The sequence below is a fragment of the Pinus tabuliformis genome, chromosome 4_2 (genome assembly GCF_031772625.1).
Source record: "Pinus tabuliformis cultivar Carrire ecotype Pingquan chromosome 4_2, CPIR1, whole genome shotgun sequence".
NCBI classification, from domain to species: domain Eukaryota; kingdom Viridiplantae; phylum Streptophyta; class Pinopsida; order Pinales; family Pinaceae; genus Pinus; species Pinus tabuliformis.
In genome coordinates, this window is record NC_142304.1 from 1,059,894,338 (window position 1) to 1,059,901,790 (window position 7,453).

Sequence of the window (7,453 nt, forward strand, 5' to 3'; positions counted from 1 at the left end):
CATAGGTTCCCAAGTTTTTATGATGAACACGCCTATAAATGTGGCTACCAGATCAAAATATTATCAAACACCTACTCTGATGGCAGGGAAAGAGAAAGAAAGTACCCCTTCCTCCTCTATCCCGTCAACCTCTGGTCCTCTCCATATAGAACGACCTAATCCTTATTTTGCTATTCGACCACCCTCTCGAGGTGTGTTGCGAAAGCCCTTGTATAATCCAAACACTCGATCCACTCAGCATTACAATATTGTTGAGGATTTGGCTCAAGTGCCATCAGCTATGTCTGCCCTCGAGGTCCTTCAAAGTTTTCCTTCTCAGCGGAAATCATTGCTGTTGGCTATTGGAGGTATTGATCCATTTGATTCCAATCTCATTTGCTTTGATCTGGAAAACCATGTTGCGCGCTTACCTCATCAGATTGTCTTTCTCATTTAGGTGATCATTAATGAAAAGAAAATTCATAGGACCATTATCGATGAAGGTGCCTCCACCTACATTATGTCTGTGTCTTTTTGGAAGGAAATTGGTTCTCCTACCCTGAACCAATCACCTAACACATTGGAAGCCTTTGATGGACACGATTCTCGACCATTCGGTGTCCTTCCTAATATTGCCATTACTTTGGAGGTTAAGACAGTTAATGTCAAAGTAGAAATTGTTGATGCAAACCTTAACTATAATATTCTACTCAGACGGAGTTGGACCCATTCTATGCATGCTGTAGCCTCCTCTCTTTTCCACAGGCTTTGTTTTCCTCATCAAGGGAAAATCATCACGGTCGACCAATTGTCCTTCTATGCCTCTTCCTCATTAGATGGAAATGTTCCTTACGTGAATCATATCGGTGCTCCATATGAGATAATACTGATCAAGATAAGACCGAATGATCAAGATAAAACTGCCTATATTTGTCCATGGGGGGATTTTGCGTATAAAAAGCCCCCTTTGGCCTTAAGAATGCTGGAGCTACTTTTCAACGAGCGATGTCCTATGCTTTCCATGACATTAAAAACATCGTTCAACCTTATCTGGATGACCTTCTTGCTCATTCACGTATGCACCATGACCATCCCGATCATCTTCGACAAATCTTTCTTTGTTGTAGACACTATAACATTTGGCTGAATCCGCATAAGTTTGTCTTCAGCGTCGAATCCAAACGACTTCTCGGTTTTATTGTTTTGAAAGATATAATTCATCTTGATCCTCTTAAAGTCGAGGCTATTGTTAATCTACCCCCTCCCTCTTCATTGCATCAATTATAGAGTCTACAAGGGAAAGCAAATTTCCTTTGTCGCTTTGTGCCTAACTATGCTGAGCTAGCTTTAGCGTTCACCCGATTGCTTAAGAAAGGAACTCCATTCATTTGGGATGAGGCTGCCCAAAAGTCTTTTGATGACTTGAAAGCTGTCCTCATTAATTCTCATTTTTTGCACCCTCTGAGCTATCATTGCGATTATTTCCTCTATATAGCTACAGCTTCTAGCACTATTTCTAGGGTGCTGGTGCAAGACGACGATGAAGGTCATGTACATGCCATTTATTAACTTAGCCACAATCTCCTCGATACTGAGACCTGTTATGCTCATGTTAAGAAATTGGCTTTCGCTTCTATGTAGGTTGTTCAACGCTTTCAGCATTATATTCTCCTTCGCACTACAACCGTGATTTCCGAGTGCAACCCCATGACTTACATTCTGACTTGCCAATTATTTGGGGGAAAATATTCCAAGTGGATTCTCATCCTCCAGGAATTCAATTTGGTGTCACTACTACCAAATCCAAGAAATCACTTGTATTTGATGAGTTGTTTTGTTCTCTTCCCTCTGCTTCTCTTCTTAATGATGCTGATGAGCAGCTCCTCGATGAGACTCTCTTTTTGATTAACACTGTCAATCCTTGGTACGGTGATATCATCGTGTATCTCCAAACTTCTACCTTCCGGTCTGCGTTTTCCAAGGGTGATCACCGGCGCATTCGACATCAATCCCAACCTTACTACATTGACCCTATCTGATATTTCGGCGCTATGCCTACCTCAGGTCCATTCGTTCAGAATCCGACCTCTCGATCGATTGTACAAACTGCTGTCACTTCATTTCCTGGCAACCAACCATTCTGACTATACTTGTTTCGTCGTTTCAACCGACATTCTCAAGTCAAGTCCCGGTAAGTTCTTCCACCCCTCCGGTGAGCGGATAGACTATGCCACCGCCTGGGGGGCAAGACCCGAATATCTCCATGATTTCTAGTGCAACCAGTGTGAGTGGATTACAAACTCACATGGTTGGAATGAATCAACCCTCTTACGATGCTATTTTGAATGCTGTTGGTCCATCTGGATCAAGTAATGTCCAATACCAGCAGCTGAACCTGGCTAGTCCATCTGGGTTAAGTAAAGTCCAATACTAGCAACCATATGTGTCTTAGGTTCCATTCCAACCTCCTTATGTTCCATATGGTTCACAAGTGATTGTAAATCTACCTTACATCCTTCAAGCTGGGCCCTATGTTCAGCTTGGTCCATCCGCTGTGTCTAATGGATATGGCCAGATCCAATTTAGGAACTTTCAATACCCTCAGGGTGTCACTCCAGGAACTGTCCAAGTACCCTTGCAGTAACAAGGACAACCCTTGCAACAAGAAGGGAAACCTTCGTAGTAGCAAGGGAAATCTTTGCAGCCACAAGGACAATGGCAACAACTGCAGGGGCAACCCTCGCAACAGTCGCAACAAATTTTGCAACCGCAGACGCAGTTTGTTCACCAATCCTCCCAACCTATGTCCTTGCAAGGTCAACCTCTACAGCTGCAGGGACAACCTTTACAGCATCAAAGCCAACCTTTGCAGCAACAAGGTCAACCCGGGCAGCAGCAACCCTTGTATCCATATCAGCAAGGTCAGCCTTTGCAAGGTCAAGGTCAAGTCCTGTAGCAGCAGGCTCAAAATCCTTATGTCCTGTAGCAGCAGGTTTAGAATCCTTATGTCTAGAGTCAATAGCTTTAGCAACCTTATAACTCGTATGTTGCTTATCAGCAGCCTATGGCAGGGCAGTATCAAACCTACCTGGGACTGAATCCTCCTTATGGGCAGGGTAACCCTCAATGGGGGCAGAATCAGATTCCATATGGACAGAATCCACCACAATGGGGGAAAAATCCTTACCAACAAGGATGGACTCCGCAATATGGGTCTCCTCAAAGGCCCTACATGCCTTTTAATATGCAATTTCCATTCTTGGCCACATTGGAGCTGCCAGATGTTTCTAGACTTATGAATGATCCCATTCTTCATTCGCCATACTAGCCTCCAGTTCCGTCCAAGATTCCGAGCGATTTTCCGAAGTTTGAGGGAAAAGCGAAGGAGGATCCACAAGCCCACGTGATGACATATCACCTCTGGTGCTCCTCCAATTCGTACGTTGATGATTCCATCCATCTCTGACTTTTTCAATGAAACTTCATAGGTGCTGTAGCAAAGTGGTACATCGAATTTCCTCGAAGTACCTATAATGACTTCAACACTCTCGCTATGGCTTTCCTCACTCATTTCTAGCTGCAAGTTTGCTATGAAACTGGTACGCATCAGCGTATGTCACTTAAGAAAGACACTACAACCCATATCTCTGATCACATCCACGAATGGAGGCGTTGGCATCGCCTGATCAAGTTTGAAATTTCTGATCAGTTGTTGAAAGAATGGTTCACCAAATCATTCGTCAACAAAGTTGCTAAGGACAAAGGGATGGGGGGACGCGTTATTGAGGAGAAAGCCATCGCTTGTGCCCCTTATTTAGACCTTGCCTACTCGCAATCTGGCATGTTATATGTGATGTTAACCGATGATCCAAGACCATTGTTTGGTCAATTTAGTGTGTCCTAAATTGCTATATAAATTGTCAATCCGGGAGTCGTAAACAACTGAAGTGAAGTGCACTATATATGCAAGATAACCGATTTCTTAATTCTTTGTCGTTTTTGATTTTTTGGTTTGTTTTTGGATTTATCTTTTGTTGATTCCCTAATGTGAGATGGCAAAATTCAAGTATGGATATAAGTGTTCAAGGCAATGGTGACTTCTACAATGATTTCCAAACTTCAAAATTCTCAAAAAGGTTTTAAAACTTGCAGTGATGAAATCAATTCCTAAAAGAAAATAAAAATGTACCAAACAGTGAGCTAGTGACAATGAAGCCCAGTATCCTTGCTGCTGTATAAAAAGAGAAAAAAAACTGAACTTAAAGCAATTCAAAAACTGTAAGCAAAGTAAACTAAATCATACTACTTCAACTAATATTCTGACCCCTCACCATTTGACTCGCTCTGGCTATAGGAGGTAATCATAAACAAATTGAGTAATTTGATATCTAAATTGCATAAAATGAAACTAAGATCAAACTATGCATTCATACTTCAATCCCTCACCATTCGACTCGCTCTGGCTATAGAAGGTAACTAAAAATGACATGAGTAATCTAATCACTAACTTGCAGAAAAGTAAACTAAATCATACTACATCAGCTCATATTCTGATCCCTCACCATTCGACTCGCTCTGGATATAGGAGGTAATCATAAACAAGTTGTGTAATCTAATATTTAAATTGCATAAAAGTAAATGAGCAAAACAAAACTGAAAGAAATAACAATGCTGGAATTAGAACTCAGAAAATAAATCAGCAGAAGGACAAGATGATTTCATGTCATTAGTCATTAAAAAGCTATGTGAAATTGCCCGGGCTGTCTACAAGAACCTGAAAGAAAAACACTGATCAGTTAACAATCATGAGAAAGCATAAAAGAAAATATGGACAACAGTTAACATGAATATCAAAAACAGTATAATATATACAAGCAAACGATTATGGAAACAGTAACATAATGGAAGAAAGCAAGAAACTATACAGTAGTTACAGAGCCTTGGTGTACAGGGGCCCTCTGCAACCTCGGCCAATCAGCAATCAGTCACAAATTGAACTTAAGAACACTGTCTTCTCATATATTAAAATGCAGTCATAAGATAAAGATAGAGCACGACATAGTGGGCTCGTAAAACAGTCAAAATTACATATATCAAGCTAACTAATAAGCGTATGATAACGCGTTATTTATAACTGAGGATGCTACAACTACTTCCTAAATTCTGCGCTGCTAAACAGACACATGAATAACCACGTCCGGAGATCTAGCAATATGGTAGCCGTGACAATTAAATCCAAGGAGTGGTGGCTGTTGGATTTGGGTTCACGGAGCAGTCCACAGGTGTTAGCACACCTCCTGAGATTGAGGAATTTGCCACGCAAGTCTTCACGTGGTGAAAAACAGAGTCCTGCCACCGCAAAACTCTTAGGTTGACCACCGCTTTGACTGTCCTTGACCATGGCCTTTGGTGAGTGATTCGGCTGAACCAAGGGGACACGTTCCATGTACACATCATTTATAGCTTGGCCATGTGGCTAGATTCTCCAGTAGATACCTGTAACATAGACTTCAAAAAAATGGCTACGGAAAGTTGAGCTAGCTGCGGAAACTGACAAGATTCTGCAGCTGACTGAGCAAAAATCTAAATCAAACAGCAGTCACAAGACATAGTTAGGAAACCATTTTATAAGCTCTTTTTAAACTAATATGCAATGATTTGACAGCTTGGTGGTTCAAGTAACTGGAAAAGAAGGCTAAAAAGGTGTATAAGGAAGATGCAAGTTTGGGACTCAACAACCATCATTAGATCCGACAACATCGAAGTCTTCGGGTACACTGCCTGTTGATGGAGTGATTGGTTCCGTGTCATAGACCCCCGCGAAATATTCTTCCAAGAAGAAGTCGGTCTCGAACACTAGTTCCAATGATCCCTCTCGAAATTCACCTGGTCCTGGTAAAACCTCTGAAGTTCATGTTGTCCAGTCTACCACAACAAACAAAACTTCTAAAGGTAAAAAGAAGGGCAAAGGCAAGGCCAAAGCCGATGCCCCGAAACACGACCCTCCTAAGTCATCTGCTGTCAATGCTTCTCAAAAAAAGCCCAAGTATCCATGCCTCATCTGTGAGGAGGATCATTACACTAAAGATTGTCCCCGATGATCTGAAGTGAGTTGCTTGCTCAAAGGGACCCCAGCTGTCTTGAAAGAACCCTTTCCATCCTAGCAGACCCAAATGGTAGACTAGCCTCAGCCTTCCGCTTCCATAGGTTCCCAAGTTTTTATGATGAACACGCCTATAAATGTGGCTACCAGATCAAAATATTATCAAACACCTACTCTGATGGCAGGGAAAGAGAAAGAAAGTACCCCTTCCTCCTCTATCCCGTCAACCTCTGGTCCTCTCCATATAGAGCGACCTAATCCTTATTTTGCTATTCGACCACCCTCTCGAGGTGTGTTGCGAAAGCCCTTGTATAATCCAAACACTCGATCCACTCAGCATTACAATATTGTTGAGGATTTGGCTCAAGTGCCATCAGCTATGTCTGCCCTCGAGGTCCTTCAAAGTTTTCCTTCTCAGCGGAAATCATTGCTGTTGGCTATTGGAGGTATTGATCCATTTGATTCCAATCTCATTTGCTTTGATCTGGAAAACCATGTTGCGCGCTTACCTCATCAGATTGTCTTTCTCATTTAGGTGATCATTAATGAAAAGAAAATTCATAGGACCATTATCGATGAAGGTGCCTCCACCTACATTATGTCTGTGTCTTTTTGGAAGGAAATTGGTTCTCCTACCCTGAACCAATCACCTAACACATTGGAAGCCTTTGATGGACACGATTCTCGACCATTCGGTGTCCTTCCTAATATTGCCATTACTTTGGAGGTTAAGACAGTTAATGTCAAAGTAGAAATTGTTGATGCAAACCTTAACTATAATATTCTACTCAGACGGAGTTGGACCCATTCTATGCATGCTGTAGCCTCCTCTCTTTTCCACAGGCTTTGTTTTCCTCATCAAGGGAAAATCATCACGGTCGACCAATTGTCCTTCTATGCCTCTTCCTCATTGGATGGAAATGTTCCTTACGTGAATCATATCGGTGCTCCATATGAGATAATACTGATCAAGATAAGACCGAATGATCAAGATAAAACTGCCTATATTTGTCCATGGGGGGATTTTGCGTATAAAAAGCCCCCTTTGGCCTTAAGAATGCTGGAGCTACTTTTCAACGAGCGATGTCCTATGCTTTCCATGACATTAAAAACATCGTTCAACCTTATCTGGATGACCTTCTTGCTCATTCACGTATGCACCATGACCATCCCGATCATCTTCGACAAATCTTTCTTTGTTGTAGACACTATAACATTTGGCTGAATCCGCATAAGTTTGTCTTCAGCGTCGAATCCAAACGACTTCTCGGTTTTATTGTTTTGAAAGATATAATTCATCTTGATCCTCTTAAAGTCGAGGCTATTGTTAATCTACCCCCTCCCTCTTCATTGCATCAATTATAGAGTCTA